The sequence below is a fragment of the Arachis hypogaea genome, chromosome 14, assembly GCF_003086295.3.
Source record: "Arachis hypogaea cultivar Tifrunner chromosome 14, arahy.Tifrunner.gnm2.J5K5, whole genome shotgun sequence".
Lineage (NCBI taxonomy): Eukaryota > Viridiplantae > Streptophyta > Magnoliopsida > Fabales > Fabaceae > Arachis > Arachis hypogaea.
Genome location: NC_092049.1, coordinates 128,812,425 through 128,829,959, shown reverse-complemented (window position 1 = coordinate 128,829,959; position 17,535 = coordinate 128,812,425). Strand labels below are relative to the sequence as shown.

At 33.5% G+C, this 17,535-nt stretch overlaps 3 long non-coding RNA genes across 3 annotated transcripts; all 3 read right to left on the bottom strand.

The window, feature by feature from the left end:
• Nucleotides 1-1,159: 1,159 nt before the first annotated feature.
• LOC140178355 (uncharacterized) lies at nucleotides 1,160-3,452 on the bottom strand. The gene is made up of 4 exons (XR_011871308.1): nucleotides 3,281-3,452; nucleotides 3,135-3,189; nucleotides 2,918-3,046; nucleotides 1,160-1,448 (listed from the first exon to the last, which is right to left on the bottom strand). It is a non-coding gene; the product is annotated as an uncharacterized lncRNA (long non-coding RNA).
• Nucleotides 3,453-10,846: 7,394 nt separating this feature from the next.
• Nucleotides 10,847-12,558, bottom strand: LOC140178896 (uncharacterized). The gene is made up of 2 exons (XR_011871882.1): nucleotides 12,262-12,558; nucleotides 10,847-11,159 (listed from the first exon to the last, which is right to left on the bottom strand). It is a non-coding gene; the product is annotated as an uncharacterized lncRNA (long non-coding RNA).
• Nucleotides 12,559-15,431: 2,873 nt separating this feature from the next.
• On the bottom strand, nucleotides 15,432-17,176 carry LOC140178895 (uncharacterized). Its single transcript, XR_011871881.1, has 2 exons — nucleotides 16,850-17,176; nucleotides 15,432-15,747 (listed from the first exon to the last, which is right to left on the bottom strand). It is a non-coding gene; the product is annotated as an uncharacterized lncRNA (long non-coding RNA).
• Between the last annotated feature and the right edge of the window lie 359 nt (nucleotides 17,177-17,535).

Genomic DNA, 17,535 nt, shown 5'->3' with positions numbered 1-17,535 from the left:
CTCGATATCCGATTCGATCTGATTTGCAAATATGCGGATCGGATTGGATCGGATCTAACACTACAAAATGTGAATATCATATTCGATCCGATTCGATGAAAATTGTGCAGATCGAATTAAATTTTTGACTATATCCAATCCGATCCGATGCGCATACACCCCTAATCAATGGTAGCAAGTAAGAGAAGGAGATGAAAGTTTAACTCTTGACACACGATTTCAAGTTCAAATGAGACGGGACAAAAAGTTAAGATGAGAATTAGACTTCTTGTTTAATTTATTTTTTATTTTTTTAATTCTTTATCAAAGGTAGCAAGCAAGAGAAGGAGATGAAAGTTTAACTCTTTTAACACACGATTTCAAGTTCAAATGAGACACGACCAAATTAACCACTAAAGATTATAATTTTAACTTATTATTATAGGTGTGACTAACTATGAATATTATAGTAATGGAAATTGATATTGCATAACTTTTTTTGGGTTACAACTTATAACTTAGGGTGCTAATGAGTTATAGCTCAAATAGTATAGTCTCTTCATACTCATTTAAGAGGTTGCGGGTTCGAATATCCTATCTTTGGTAAAAAAAAATTGTTAAAATTTATTTTTCTATTTACCAATTTTATTCTTTATTATTCATATGATTAATTTTGTTATTTTTTTATAATATTTTTTAATGCTCTCTCATGCATATTATTATTTTTTATAGAATTTTTATTATTTTTGGTTTATATAAATTTTTTACCTGTTATTTTTTTGTATGAAATATTTTTTTTCTTTGTATTATGATTCTATTAATTCTATTAGAGTACCTAGAGTACTAGAAAAAATAATATTAAAATTTATTTAAATATCTAAAATAAAATTATAAGATAACATAAAATAATTATTTAAACTTATATCCTTTTCAGTAATAATAATTGTAATACCCTACCACACAAAACTTTACGCTTAAGTCGTAAAATAGAGGTGATGTGGTATTACGACCTCTAAAATAAAATGAATACATATAATAGCAGAAGAGTTATAATATGCTAGGAGCCTTGAAGAATAGGGGAAATAAAAATCGCGAGATAAAAGCGCAACGTTCAAGGAACGAGTTAACTTGCATGCTAAGAAAACCGTAACTATCAAACATAAGATAACAGAAGTAGGAATAGAGTGCCAAAGATACAAAATAACAAGCTCCTAACTCAGCCTGCGAAGTCAAGACTGGCTGGAGAATATTTACACATATATACATACATATCTAAAACCCAAAAGTACATACACACAATCTTGCCTCTCCATAAACCTCTAAGAGGATAAAAAAGGACAAGCTATGCGGAGAGAAAGCTAAGTACATATATATACATCACTATACAACAAAACTATACAACAACACTATCCAGTAACCCCTCCGCTTTAAGAGTCCAGACGCCTAACGAGATGGCTCCCGACTTGCATCTGAAAAACAACAACATAGTATGGAATGAGAATCGGAGGTTCTCAATATGGTAAAGGTGCCACACACATAATATATAAGGTCATGGGAATGCCAGAGGCAATCCTAGGACGCCGACACTCAGATTATAGAGCTTAAAGTATTAAACAGAAGCCATAAAAGGTGGTTTTCTAAGAATATTTAAACCTAACTTAACTTAACCTTAAATCTAAGTCCTATACTGTCATTTCCCCATATCTCCAACTCCATCATGCATTTTCACAGACAAATAGACAGATAAAGGCAAACACAAGAAGGTTACAACTACTGCAGGTAACAAATACACATTTAGCATGGTAAATACAGATAGGCACACCCAATTAAAGCACAAGCAAGTAATTCAAGTAATATGCATATGATGCATGCCTGTCCTATGGCTGATGAGGCTCATCTGTCAGTTATCCAGCCAACCCGACAAGTCTGAATTGTCCTTAGACTGTCCCCCGACGTGCATCCCCAAGAGTCTATGCATAGCTTTTTCTCAAGTAATCAATATTGCTCAATGGGGGTAACATTCCCGGGAATTTATATAGTGCCCAGTCACACTTACGTCGTAGGGTCAACAGAGTATCGAATTTTCAACCTAGTACACGTGGTGGCAAGCCACGGCACTTAATCCAGGGAATCTCGTATCTCAGATTATTTAAATTCATAAGCCATATAAATAATTCAATTATAATTCATCAACATCCACATCATTCTCAATCGCATATCATTCATCATTATACGTCAATCATATTCAATCCTTATCCTTCATTATCACACCTCCCATTCCGTCCATCAATAGTTTCAATTCAAAACATAATTCATTCTTTTCCAAATAAATCAAACTTAAAACATGCTCATTTTCTTAATAACTCAAAATCAAACCATATAACCTTTGAATCTAAATCTTTATAAATAATCATATAAATAAAATCTCTAATTGTTATAAAATTTCGGCAGCATCTCCTCTAAAACTCGGACTTTGCCACCCTTTTCGGGTTCAAACTTGCTTTCTTTTCAATTCAACATACCCTTCCTCATCATCATAACAGTCACCACAATAAATCTACTTCAGATTAACAATTATACTCATACAATATTCAAATCCAACAACCAAAATTCAACTAAGGATCATAGTTCACTAATCCTAGGCTTCTAACACAAAATACTTCAAATCAATAATTCACCAAATCATTAATTAATCAACAAGCACCAAACCAACCATGTTCACCAACAATAACATTCAACCATAATTCTCTCCAAATTAACATAACAACATTCACCATCCAAAATTAATAACTAATTATCCAATAAACTTCAACCAAATATATTCATCGACAAATTACTAAACATTAAACATACACCTGCATTCCAACTTATCCTATGGTCGTCTAGCCTAAGTTTTCACAGAACATTATATATTAAATGCAAGAAACCTAAACCATACCTTGGCCGATTTCCACGTAACGACCAAAGCTATTTATTCAAAACCAAGGCAGCCCTTCAAAACTCAACTAATCCGCTTCCTCCAAGTTCCGGTATTCATAATTTCAAGCTCCAATTATTTATTCACAACCTAATACACATTCATAACACATATATATCCAATTTAATACTCAAAGCTCAAATTCAATGAAAATAAAATAGAATTATTGTATCCTCACCTTACCTAATCTTCACATAAGCAAGAGTGAATATTTTCCTCAAGTTAATTGGATCCTAAAACATCAGAAATCAAAAGAATTCAACATCTCTTCCAATTATTTGAAAATTGGGGGAAAAGAATGGCTGGAAGTGATTAGTAGCTTACCAAAGAAATTGTTTCGGTAGAAATGTAGAGCTCGACGCAGTGAACGCGTGGCCGCAAATGGTGCGACGATCGGAGCTCGGACGGAGAAGTTACGGTGTTCGAGAGTTGATGCAGGGGTTTCGGTACGTTTCTCTTCTCCCTCCCCCTGTTACGTTGTGCTTCTGCTGCGTTGGAAGAAAGAAATGAGCTTTTAAGCTCATGTAATGGGTTGGTCCGGTTGGGCCCATGGGCCCGGTTCAACCGGTTCGGTCCGTTCGGTTCAATTTTGGACCGTTTTCTTCGAAATTGGTGTCAAAATTTTCGTTTCGACGAGCTCTATCATAATTTGATATAATTTTCACATTTCTAATCTTCTTTATTAAAAACTAATTTATTGACTAATTATCTACTAATTAATCGGGGTTTACAATAATTAAACAAAAAAATTAACCATAAATAATAATAATAGTAAAAAATTATAACATACTAAAAAAGAGTATGAAGAGTACTAAATATATACTATATAAAAAACATATTAAAAAAATATAAAAAAAATAAACATATATAAAAAATAACATTATAATTTAATGTCATGTATTTTTTAGTAATTATTTATCTAAAAGTAATTTTATCTAATATTATTTAAATAATATTTATTTTATCAAAATTAATTTTAATATAAAATTGCTAAATATAAACTATATTGACACAAATTTATTTATACCTACAATTAATTTTATAAAATTATTTTTATTCAAATTTTAATTTTGACAAATTATAATCCAAATATACACTTAAAAATTGGCCCATTAAAGCTTATAATATTGTATTGTAGTCAGTTTTGGTGCATTAATTGTGTGGAAAACGGAAAACGTACGTTAAAATGAAAACGTTACGATTTTAAAAGTAAGATTTTATTTTTATCTAAGAAAATTTAGAATATTAAATTTTTTATTATAAATGAAAAAATAATTTTCTATTTAGAAGTGACAAAAGCGATAGCATAATTTCGATGTTTCAACTTCTTACTCGTGTAATATTATATAAATATGGTATGATATATATTGAACGAATTTTTATAATTTTAAAATAATTTCATCATCGTTTTTTTATTAATTGCTGATTCATATGGCGATTGAATACCATAATATTCAATGATTCCCCAGCAGTGTCGTTTTCATATGTACTTCTTATATTATATGCTGGTAGTCATTGATATTAATTAGCCTTAGGTGTCAACGTTTGGGAGTTGAAGACAAACTTGAAGTATATAATAAAGATATATCCTACTAAGCTAGTTTCCATTTTTATTTTTAAATCCCTCCTTTTCTTAGAACTAACAAACTGCCTTTGACTCTTAGCTAACCTGTTTTTTGATCATCTTAGTTTGATACGCACACTTGTGAAAAGTATTATTTAATTTAAAGGATAACTAATATGTTTAGTTGAATTTTATTGTGCAAGGTTAGTTAATATATATATGTATATATATAAAAGATAGTTTATACCAAAATCATAGAGATTTAAATTAGTTTCTTTTCTTTATATATTAAAATTTATTATAATTGAATATTAAACTAAATTTTAATTTATAGGGAAATTCACTTAAATAAATTGTTTCACCTTTAAAACTACGCAAATACATTATTTTTAAAACGAAGACGCAAATACATTGTTTTACGTATCTATATAAACCACTACTAGCAGTAACGGTTTACAAGTGAACAGAATTCGCTACTGCCAGCCGCGGATTACGAGCAAACGTGGCAGCATAGAAACCGCTAGTACCTGTCGCGGTTTCTGTTTGATCTTGGTAGTATGTGCGTTGGTGTGCGTGTGTAAATCGCTAGAGCCTATAGCGATTTACGTGGAGTATGTGTGAAAGAGACTGTTTATATAAACTGTGGAGGGGACAAATGTGGACAGGTAGAGTGTTATTCACAAATAGAGGGGAAGGATAGTTTTGTGGCTCTGGTCCATGATAAACCCCAATTTTGTGGTTTATCTTGTACTTATTTTGGAGATTTTATCACCTTTTCTCACATTTATTCTATGAAATAGCATGGTTTTACAATTCTCCATGAATTCGTACTTAAGTGTGAAAACATATTTTTTAGCCCCTAAAATTGGTTATTTTAATTCACTTTAATCCCATTCGATGCCTTGATATGTTTATTGAGTGATTTCAGGTTCATAAGGTAAGTATTGGATGGAAGAAGTGAGGAGAAAAGCATGCAAAGTGGGAGAACTCATGAAGAAATGAAGGAACCGTAAAGCTGTCAAGCTTGACCTCCGGACACTTAATCGACTATAACTTGAGCTACAGAGATCCAAATGAGGCGGTTCCAGTTGCGTTGGAAAGCTAACATCCGGGGCTATGAAATGATATAAAATTTGCCATATGTTGCTTCGCGTATAAGGGCGCGCATGTGCCATGTACGCGTGTGCGCCGATGCTGCTCGTGGCCCACTAAAGATGAAATCGCTGGGGGCGATTTCTGAAGCACTTTGGGCCCAACCCAACTTATTTCTGATGCTATTTCATGAAGAATTCAAGCTTGGGTAAGGGGAGAGCAATTGTTTGGTAGTATAGCATCATATAGGTTAGTTTCTAGAGAGAGAAGCTCCCTCTTCTCTCTAGAATTAGGTTAGGTTAATTGCATCATAGATCCATGTTTAATTTTTGATTTTATCTTGTTTCCTTTACAATTTCTTGTTTCTACTACTCTATTCTTCTTAGTTCTCTTGTCAATTTTACTTTTATGTCTCTTTTGTGATGATGAACAATTGTTGGATCTTAATTTCCTTTAATGCAATTTTATGTTTCCATGCTCTTTTATATTTATCTTAGTTGCTATAATTGATTTCTTGCTTATGGTAGTCATGGGTCTCACTAATTTTAGCATTTTGTGATGTTTACTTTTCTTGCACTCTAGGTGTTTGTTAGAATATTTCCTTTAGTTCTCGAGTAGTTTTCTTGACTCTTGGCCTAGGCTAAGGGAATTGAGTGATCTTGAGTCATTGGGTCTCATTGAATTAGTGATTTGAGAACTCTTGGTGATCAATTTGATATCCATTGACACTAACCCACTACTAAGTTAATTAGTAGGTAGGTTGAGACTTATGGGTTGATGTGATCAAACCTATTTGACGTACTTCAAGCCTAGGAGTAGATATTACGTACTTAAGGCTTTTGGAAGTAGACTTAATAGGTTGGCCTCTCATAATTGTCAATATATGGTTTGTAGACAAGGATGGTGATCTCAATTCCCTATGTCTTGCCAAGAGTTCTTTTCCTTGATTTTATTAGTTCTTATTATTTACTTTCTTGCCATTTACTTTTCTTGTCAATTATCAAAATCAAACCCCCTTATCCTTCATAGCCAATAATTGGGTACTTCATTGCAATTTCTTGTGAGACGACCCAGAGTCTAAATATTTCGGTTAATTCTTATTGGGGTTTGTACGTGTGACAAAACTAAATTTTAGTTTGATTTGAGGATTGACTATTGGTTTGGACTATACTAACAACGGAAATATTTTGTGGAATTCTAAACCGGTATAAATCCTTATATCAAATTAATGGCACCGTTGCCGGGGAGTTGCAATGGTGTTATGTTATTGGCTATTGTATATATGTTAATATGCTTCTTTGCTAGTTTTTGCTTGTCTTAGGAGTTAGTTTTTATTAGTTCTTATTAGTATTTGTTTTATTTTCTCTTGCCACTATGAATTCTCATCCTCACTTTGGCTATGAGTTTGGCTCAAATTATGTTGTAGGGAATGGAAGCTATAATGAGGATGTGCATCAAGGATGAAACAATCAAAGGTGGGAGGAGTCTCAAAGGATTGATCACCCTTCTTGGCAACAACAACCTCCGGTTCTTATGGGTATAACTCTAATCCTAATGCATATCAATCTAATGGCAAAAGAAGATTACGATTCCAACGACTCCTTGAAGTGATGCAGTAGGGATTTTGAAATTTGGTCGTTGAATAGATTATTATATATTAGATTTTTGACACGTGACATAGACTAAATGAGTTATATTCTTAAAATTATTAACTTGACCTTGATACCAATTTTTTAATTTGTTTACAATTTAAATTTTTGATGAAAATTTTATTAGAGGTTTGCTTTATTTATTATTATTTTTTATAAATTTTATAATACTATTTTTTATTTTTATTTAATTATCATTTTGATATTTTATTCGATCTTATCACGTGCATGCCTCGTGCATGCCACATGCATGGCACGGGTAATTACACTTGTAATTTTAAAAATCGAATCGAATTTGTTGGTTCAATCGAATTAATCGAAAATCAGTTTTTTGACCAATTTATATATATAAATAAAAATATTACTTATATATTAAAATATAAATTCAGTAATTAATACATTTGTGTACTAGGTATGTTTTCATTTAGTTTCAACATATATTTATATTTTAATATGGATTTTATATTAATGATTGATTTTAATTTACACATAATATAGTTGATATACAAAATATTATGCATAACTAAAAATTGAGATTAAATTATACTACATGCTTAATGTATATATAAGTTCATTAAGACTGAAAATCCATGCACTAGCGAACCAACCTACACTGAATATATTTCTTTGTTTGCTGCTACACCCCATTATTATTATTATTATTATTATTATTATTATTATTATTATTATTATTAACTATGTGCACTTGTTTATACACAAAAGCATTAGCAATGTACACATAAACACATAGGTTGATAGCACTTAACTCAGCAAGAACTCAGTAAAAGTGATGAAGATTAGCCTTCTTCAGATTGTTTTGTAACCATTTATCCCCAAATCTTGAGCTGATTGCAACTACAACAAACTATAATCCCATCGTTAACAAAACTTCTGAGTCCAAAAACAACGTAGAGTGTCGCCGCTCCCAAACTTCTCATTCCCTCCGGCATCTGATTGTAGTAGAATTCTTGAAATTCTATCACTGTTAATGCATCTGACGTGTCACTAATAACATAATGTGGCAGAAGCCACCATATACTTATTGGTACGTAAGCTTTGGGATTCTCTATAAGATTATGTTGAATACAGACTCCAATTCTTTTGGTCTCTACAAAACTCGAGACAACCATGTTTAGTACGGACAAAACAAGGCTGGCTCTGATTCTTTGACCAAACGTTATGCCAGAACGTTGGCCGGTGAATTTTCTAACAATGGGATGAAAACTTGGTTGTAGATTGGAACACAAAAGAAGATTACGATTCCAACGACTCCTTGAAGTCATGCGGCAAGGATTTTGAAATTTGGTCATTGAAAAGATTATTATATATTAGATTTTTGACACGTGACATAGACTAAATGAGTTATATTCTTAAAATTATTAATTTGACCCTGGTACCAATTTTTTAATTTATTTACAATTAAATTTTTAATAAAAATTTTATTAGAGGTTTGCTTTATTTATTATTATTTTTTATAAATTTTATAATACTATTTTTCTGTTTTTATTTAATTATCATTTTGATATTTTATTCGATCTTATCACGTGCATGCCACGTGCATGGCACGGGTGATTATACTTGTAATTTTAAAAATCGAATCGAATTTGTTGGTTCAATCGAATTAATCGAAAATTAGTTTTTTGACCAATTTATATATAAATAAAAATATTAATTATATATTAAAATATAAAATCAGTAATTAATATATTTGTATACTAGGTATGTTTTAATTTATTTTTAATATGTATTTTATATTAATGGTTGATTTTAATTTACACATAATATAGTTGATATACAAAATATTATGCATAACTAAAAATTGAGATTAGATTATACTAAATGCTTAATGTATATATAAGTTCATTAATACTGAAAATCCATGCATTAGCGAACCAACCTACAATGAATATATTTCTTTCTTTGCTACTACACCCCATTATTATTATTAACTATGTGCACTTGTTTATGACAAAAGCATTAGCAATCAACACATAAACACATAGGTTGATAGCACTTAACCCAGCAAGAACTCAGTAAAAATGATGAAGATTAGCCTTATTCAGATTGTTTTGTAACCATTTATCCCCAAATCTTGAGCTGATTGCAACCACAACAAATATAATCCCATTGTTAACAAAACTTTCGAGTCCAAAAACAACAGAGAGTGCCGCCGCTCCCAAACTTCTCATTCCCTCGGACATCTGATCGTAGTACAATTTTTGAAATTCTATCACTATGTGCACTTGTTTATACACAAAAGCATTAGCAATGTACACATAAACACATAGGTTGATAGCACTTAACCCAGCATTTATCCCCAAATCTTGAGCTGATTGCAACCACAACAACTATAATCTCACTGTTAACAAAACTTCCGAGTCTAAAAACAACGGAGAGTGTCGCCGCTCCCAAACCTCTCATTCCCTCCGGCATCTGTAGTACAAATCTTGAAATTCTATCACTGTTAATGCATCCGACGTGCCACTAATAACATAATGTGGCAGAAGCCACCATATACTTATTGGTACGTAAGCTTTGGGATTCTCCATAAGATTATGTTAAAAACAGACTCCAATTCTTTTGGTCTATACAAAACTCGAGACAACCATGTTTAGTACGGACAGAACAAGGCTGGCTCCGATTCTTTGACAAAACGTTATGCCGGAACGTTGGCCGGTGATTTTTCTAGCAATGGGGACGAAAACTTGGTCTTAGATTGGAACGCAAAAGAAGATTTCGATTCCAACGACTCCTTGAAGTGATGCGGCAAGGATTTTGAAATTTGGTCATTGAATAGATTATTATATATTAGAATTTTGACACGTGACATAGATTAAATGAGTTATATTCTTAAAATTATTAACTTGACCCTGATACCAATTTTTTAATTTGTTTACAATCTAAATTTTTAATAAAAATTTTATTAAAGATTTGCTTTATTTATTAATATTTTTTATAAATTTTATAATACTATTTTTCTGTTTTTATTTAATTATTATTTTGATATTTTATTCGATCTTATCACGTGCATGCCACGTGCATGGCACGGGTAATTACACTTGTAATTTTAAAAATCGAATCGAATTTGTTGGTTCAATCGAATGAATCGAAAATTAGTTTTTTGACCAATTTATATATATAAATTAAAATATTACTTATATATTAAAATATAAAATCAGTAATTAATATATTTGTGTACTAGGTATGTTTTAATTTATTTTTAATATGTATTTATATTTTAATATGTATTTTATATTAATGGTTGATTTTAATTTACACATAATATAGTTGATATACAAAATATTATGCATAACTAAAAATTGAGATTAAATTATACTAAATGCTTAATGTATATATAAGTTCATTAATACTGAAAATGTAATACCCTACCACACAGGGCCTTACGCTTAAGCCGTAAAGCAGAGGTGGCAAGGTATTACGACTTCTAAAAGAAAAGGATATGTACATAGATATAGTTGGATGAAGTCATATCTAGGAGCCTTGAAGGATAAGCTAATCAAAAACGATAAATAGGAAATCGTGTCACACTCGCATGGATATTTGTAAAACGGACAGGAAAAATCAAAGGGAAGCTGAAAACATATATACATATCAGAGTTCCAAAACTTAGATAGCAAGCTCCAGACTCGACCTACGAAGCTAAGGCCGGCCAGAGTATATGATTATATATATACAACCCAAAATAAAAGTCAAACCACAAAGTAAACTCCTGTATCTCCAAGTCGACCTCTAGGAGGGACAAAACACAAAATGTACATGTGGAGACTCTATAAACATGTATACATAGCCCAAAATCAAAATATGACAGTCAAAAAGGTAGTTCTTCGCTTGTAAGGAGGATACCCAGACGCTCAACGAGGTGTCTCTCGACCTGCATCTGAAAAACAACAACATAGTATGGGATGAGAACCGGAGGTTCTCAGTATGGTAAAGGTGCCTGCATAGTTAATGTAAAAGGTCTCGGGAAAGCCAGAGGCATTCCTAGAACTTCGACGCTCAGATTTCAGCTTAAGAACTCAACTAAACCGGAAGTTAGGTAAATTGTCTAAGGTATTCTAGTTCTGAATCTAACTTTAACCCAACATTCTACTTTCTGTCACTTCTAATCCTCTGAATCACTGGTGGAACAACCCTTGTCATTCCTTCGCCAGACAAGGGGCCTCTCAATTACATAGACAAACATTACAGACAAGGAAAACACAAATAGAGAAGCATTTACAACAAGTAGAACAAGTAGCAGATAAGCAGAATTTAACAGTTAAGCAAACTAAAACAATGCACACCCAAACAAAGCAAACAAATGCATATGATGTATGCCTGTCCTATGGCTGATGAGTCTCATCTGTCGGTTATACAGCCAACCCGACAAGTCCTGGTAGTTAACCATTGGACAGTCCCTCTGTGCGCGCATCCCCAAGCTCAATAATACTCCATGGAGTCAAACTCCAAGCTCAATAATATAGTATTCCATGGAGTCGAACTCCAAGCTCAAATATAATATTCAATATTCATATATATGCATGCCCATGGGGGAATCCGAGGAGTTAAAGTGCCCGGTCACATCTTGCGACAGAGGGTCAACAAATAGTCTCAAATACACAAGCCACATAATAATCTCTTTCTTTGTAAAATACCACCTCAAATCAAACTCCAATTCTCATAGAAGTTTTGGCAGTATCTCCTCTAAAGCTCGAATTTCTGCCACCCTTCAAGGGTCCCAACTACCAAATCAAACACCTCTCAATCCTTCAAATCATTTCCGGTAACAAATTATTTCAAAATCAAACAAATATCAATATTAAATCTTTTCCCAAAACCAACCAATTTCAATAGCAGATTATTAATAACAGCTAAACCACATATATTATACCATATACACTATCCATCAATTATTCACTCAGTTCATTCCTATCTTAAGGTCATCTAGCCTAAGTTTTCACGTGACATTAAACATTAACTACGAGAAACCAAAACCATACCTTCGTACGTAATCAAAATATTCAAAGCTCCGGAGAAGTTTTCTGATCGAGCTATCGAAGAAGAAAACGTCCAGAATCGTCTGTGCCTCCTAAAACTCCTGTTGGCCGAACTCAAGGGATAGAAGAGTTACGTTACCGTCAACTTTCACCGATCAAAAGTGGTGCCAACGTGTAGAGGAGGAATATATAAATACTTTTACCGGATTAGATTTTTTATTGGAGTTACGGATTGCAAGAAATTGAAGCAAAAAATTTGGTGGAGGTTTCCGTTTTCTCTCTTTCTCTCTCTCGGTTACGCTCCTTCGTTTCTTTTTTTTTTTCCGTTCTCACTCTTACTGCTTTACATAATCCTTTGTTAGTGTACCAATATAATCATTACTATAAGAATGATATTATTATTATATTTATAATATCTAAAGTAAATTAATATATTATATATATAATGATAAGGACAAACTATAGTGGATGTCTATGCTTTAGTGGATAATAATAATGATATATATGTAACTTAATACCAAAACATAAACCGTCTTTCATTTCCATACTTTATAATTAATAATAATAATAATAATAATAATAATAATGTAGTGTAATATAATAACAACAATGATTTTATAATACTAGGGAGCAAAATTATATAAGTTTATAGTACATATAATACTCATGATAATTATATCCAATGCTTTATAATAATAATAATAATAATAATAATAATAATAATAATAATAATAATAATAATAATAATAATATGGTTTTGATTAAATTCAAATTATTATAAAATTAGTTCAATTACTAATAATAAAAATAATTTTCTAAAAATAAAGAATTCTAATTTTATAAAATAAATTATAACTTATTTATATTTATATTTTTAAAATTGAGGGTCGCTACATTCTATCCATCTTACAAAAATTTTCGTCCTCGAAAATTGATATATAATAGAAAAGATTCATACTAATGTAACTTCCCTTCTTAAACATGTCAAAGAAAAATAGAAAGATTTAACATGTTTAGTTTGCAAATTCAGGATATTCTTATGGTTTAAAAGTCTACGCAAAGCAAAAGATACAAGATAGGTTCGATGTAGAAAGGTTACAAGGCAGGTTGGTATTAGAACGACGGGTTTATCATCTCTAATACTCGCTTCATCTAGCTCCTAAGTTCTGCCGATTCTAATGGTGTCACCTTTCGTAATTCAATCGAAACTGGTTCAGCCTCTGACACTAAATCTATCACAACTTACGCTTTCTCTTGACACATAATCGATTATCAATTACGGGTTCAACCTATGTCATGTCTCTTCCTCATAACTTACCATCTCTGGGTTTCAGGTAACTGTCCCGCACAACTCTCAACATTTCCGGTTCTTTATGTATAACTTAAGTTGTATACTCAAAATAATTCAACCCACTACTGCTGCGCCACTCTTATTATTATTCTCCAAGAATTTAGTCACTTTTCTAGGCTGACCAACTATCGTTCTGTCTCACCATTCGGAGGTTTTTAGTCGATCGCTTAATTGAAAATCACAAGGCTCACAACTCGGTAATGTACTACAATGAATGCTGCGTGCTATTTACTACGCAAGGCAATCGAAAATTTCGATTATCAGTGTGTGATTACCTCTAATCGGAGTATCTGCGGTTCCAGCACCATCCGCTGTCATAGTGAACACGCGTCCCTGATGTTGTGCCTTTTCAGCTTCTTGATTCTTCTTCTTTTCTGGACAATTCCAAGACAAATGCCCAGCTTCACCACAGTAATAGCATACACCTAAACCAGCCCTGCACGGAGTATTCGGGTGGTACTTTCCACACCTCCTACAAGTTAAATCATTCGATGGGGTCTGAGCTTGCTTTCCTTTGCCTCTTCCCTGGCTGTTATTATTACTGAATCTCTGGAAGTTATTCTGACCCAAATGTGGTTGTGGGTTGTAACCGCCTCGCTTAAAATCTTGTCCTCTAGGGGCGAAGTTCCTTCCCTGATCTCTCCTAACAAAAATTCGCTGATCACTCTTATCTGATGTCGCCTTTCTCAGACAATCCTCAGCAACTCTACTTTTGTTTACCAGTTCTGAAAACACTCTGATCTCCATTGGTGCAACGAAGCTCAGAATATCACTTCGAAGACCTCCCTCATACTTAATACATTTCCACTCAGCAAAATCATCAGGCGCACCTTGACAAATACGAGAAAAGCGACATAACTCCTCAAACCTGCTAGTATACTCAGCAACAGTCATCTGTCCCTACTTTAACTGCATCAATTCAAGTTCTTTGGCATTTCTGGCTGAATTAGGAAAGTATTTCTTATAGAACTCTGTTCAGAAAACCTCCCAAGGAATCACAGCGCCATCTGGCTGCAGGATACGTCGTGTCCCCTGCCACCAATGCTGAGCCTCACCCTGCAGCTGATAAGTTCCAAACTCAACCCATTGCTCCTCAGGAACCTGCTGAGCCTGCAGTGCCCGTTCCATAGCTTGAATCCAATTATCTGCATCTGTGGGATTTGAGGTTCCCCTAAAGGTCGGAGGGTGAACTTTCAGAAATGTAGCAAGTGTCATGGGACCGTCCTCATTATTATTGTTTCCGTGATTACCCTGGTTTATCTGATTACCCAGTGCCTCGGCTGTCGCCTGCATAGCCGCAGCCATATTTCCCAGGGCAGCCATGAAGTCTACTGGATCATTCCCTGCCGGGCCAGGAGTAACAGTGCCTATCCTACCTCTACCTCGGCCGCGACCGCGTCCGTGAGTCGACATCTGGTCCCTTCACACACCAAACAAGTGATATTAAGTTGATCAGTCTCAATATCGCAAGTCTAATGCTTCAAGTTCCAAATGCATGCTCATGAACGTTTATGCCACATATATCAATCAGATATCCTAATAGCACATACACACACCCAGAAGCATAATCAGTCCATCCCTCAGGCTCTATAGGAACGAACTGCTCTGATACCATAATGTAACACCCTACCACACAGGGCCTTACGCTTAAGCCGTAAAGCAGAGGTGGCAAGGTATTACGACTTCTAAAAGAAAAGGATATGTACATAGATATAGTTGGATGAAGTCATATCTAGGAGCCTTGAAGGATAAGCTAATCAAAAACGATAAACAGGAAATCGTGTCACACTCGCATGGATATTTGTAAAACGGACAGGAAAAATCAAAGGGAAGCTGAAAACATATATACATATCAGAGTTCCAAAACTTAGATAGCAAGCTCCAGACTCGACCTGCGAAACTAAGGCCGGCCAGAGTATATGATTATATATATACAACCCAAAATAAAAGTCAAACCACAAAGTAAACTCCTGTATCTCCAAGTCGACCTCTAGGAGGGACAAAACACAAAATGTACATGTGGAGACTCTATAAACATGTATACATAGCCCAAAATCAAAATATGACAGTCAAAAAGGTAGTTCTTTGCTTGTAAGGAGGATACCCAGACGCTCAACGAGGTGTCTCTCGACCTGCATCTGAAAAACAACAACATAGTATGGGATGAGAACCGGAGGTTCTCAGTATGGTAAAGGTGCCTGCATAGTTAATGTAAAAGGTCTCGGGAAAGCCAGAGGCATTCCTAGAACTTCGACGCTCAGATTTCAGCTTAAGAACTCAACTAAACCGGAAGTTAGGTAAATTGTCTAAGGTATTCTAGTTCTGAATCTAACTTTAACCCAACATTCTACTTTCTGTCACTTCTAATCCTCTGAATCACTGGTGGAACAACCCTTGTCATTCCTTCGCCAGACAAGGGGCCTCTCAATTACATAGACAAACATTACAGACAAGGAAAACACAAATAGAGAAGCATTTACAACAAGTAGAACAAGTAGCAGATAAGCAGAATTTAACAGTTAAGCAAACTAAAACAATGCACACCCAAACAAAGCAAACAAATGCATATGATGTATGCCTGTCCTATGGCTGATGAGTCTCATCTGTCGGTTATACAGCCAACCCGACAAGTCCTGGTAGTTAACCATTGGACAGTCCCTCTGTGCGCGCATCCCCAAGCTCAATAATACTCCATGGAGTCAAACTCCAAGCTCAATAATATAGTATTCCATGGAGTCGAACTCCAAGCTCAAATATAATATTCAATATTCATATATATGCATGCCCATGGGGGAATCCGAGGAGTTAAAGTGCCCGGTCACATCTTGCGACAGAGGGTCAACAAATAGTCTCAAATACACAAGCCACATAATAATCTCTTTCTTTGTAAAATACCACCTCAAATCAAACTCCAATTCTCATAGAAGTTTTGGCAGTATCTCCTCTAAAGCTCGAATTTCTGCCACCCTTCAAGGGTCCCAACTACCAAATCAAACACCTCTCAATCCTTCAAATCATTTCCGGTAACAAATTATTTCAAAATCAAACAAATATCAATATTAAATCTTTTCCCAAAACCAACCAATTTCAATAGCAGATTATTAATAACAGCTAAACCACATATATTATACCATATACACTATCCATCAATTATTCACTCAGTTCATTCCTATCTTAAGGTCATCTAGCCTAAGTTTTCACGTGACATTAAACATTAACTACGAGAAACCAAAACCATACCTTCGTACGTAATCAAAATATTCAAAGCTCCAGAGAAGTTTTCTGATCGAGCTATCGAAGAAGAAAACGTCCAGAATCGTCTGTGCCTCCTAAAACTCCTGTTGGCCGAACTCAAGGGATAGAAGAGTTACGTTACCGTCAACTTTCACCGACCAAAAGTGGTGCCAACGTGTAGAGGAGGAAGATATAAATACTTTTACCGGATTAGATTTTTTATTGGAGTTACGGATTGCAAGAAATTGAAGCCAAAAATTTGGTGGAGGTTTCCGTTTTCTCTCTTTCTCTCTCTCGGTTACGCTCCTTCGTTTCTTTTTTTTTTCCGTTCTCACTCTTACTGCTTTACATAATCCTTTGTTAGCGTACCAATATAATCATTACTATAAGAATGATATTATTATTATATTTATAATATCTGAAGTAAATTAATATAATATATATATAATGATAAGGATAAACTATAGTGGACGTCTATGCTTTAGTGGATAATAATAATGATATATATGTAACTTAATACCAAAACATAAACCGTCTTTCATTTCCATACTTTATAATAATAATAATAATAATAATAATAATAATAATAATAATAATAATAATGATAATGTAGTGTAATATAATAACAACAATGATTTTATAATACTAGGGAGCAAAATTATATAAGTTTATAGTACATATAATACTCATGA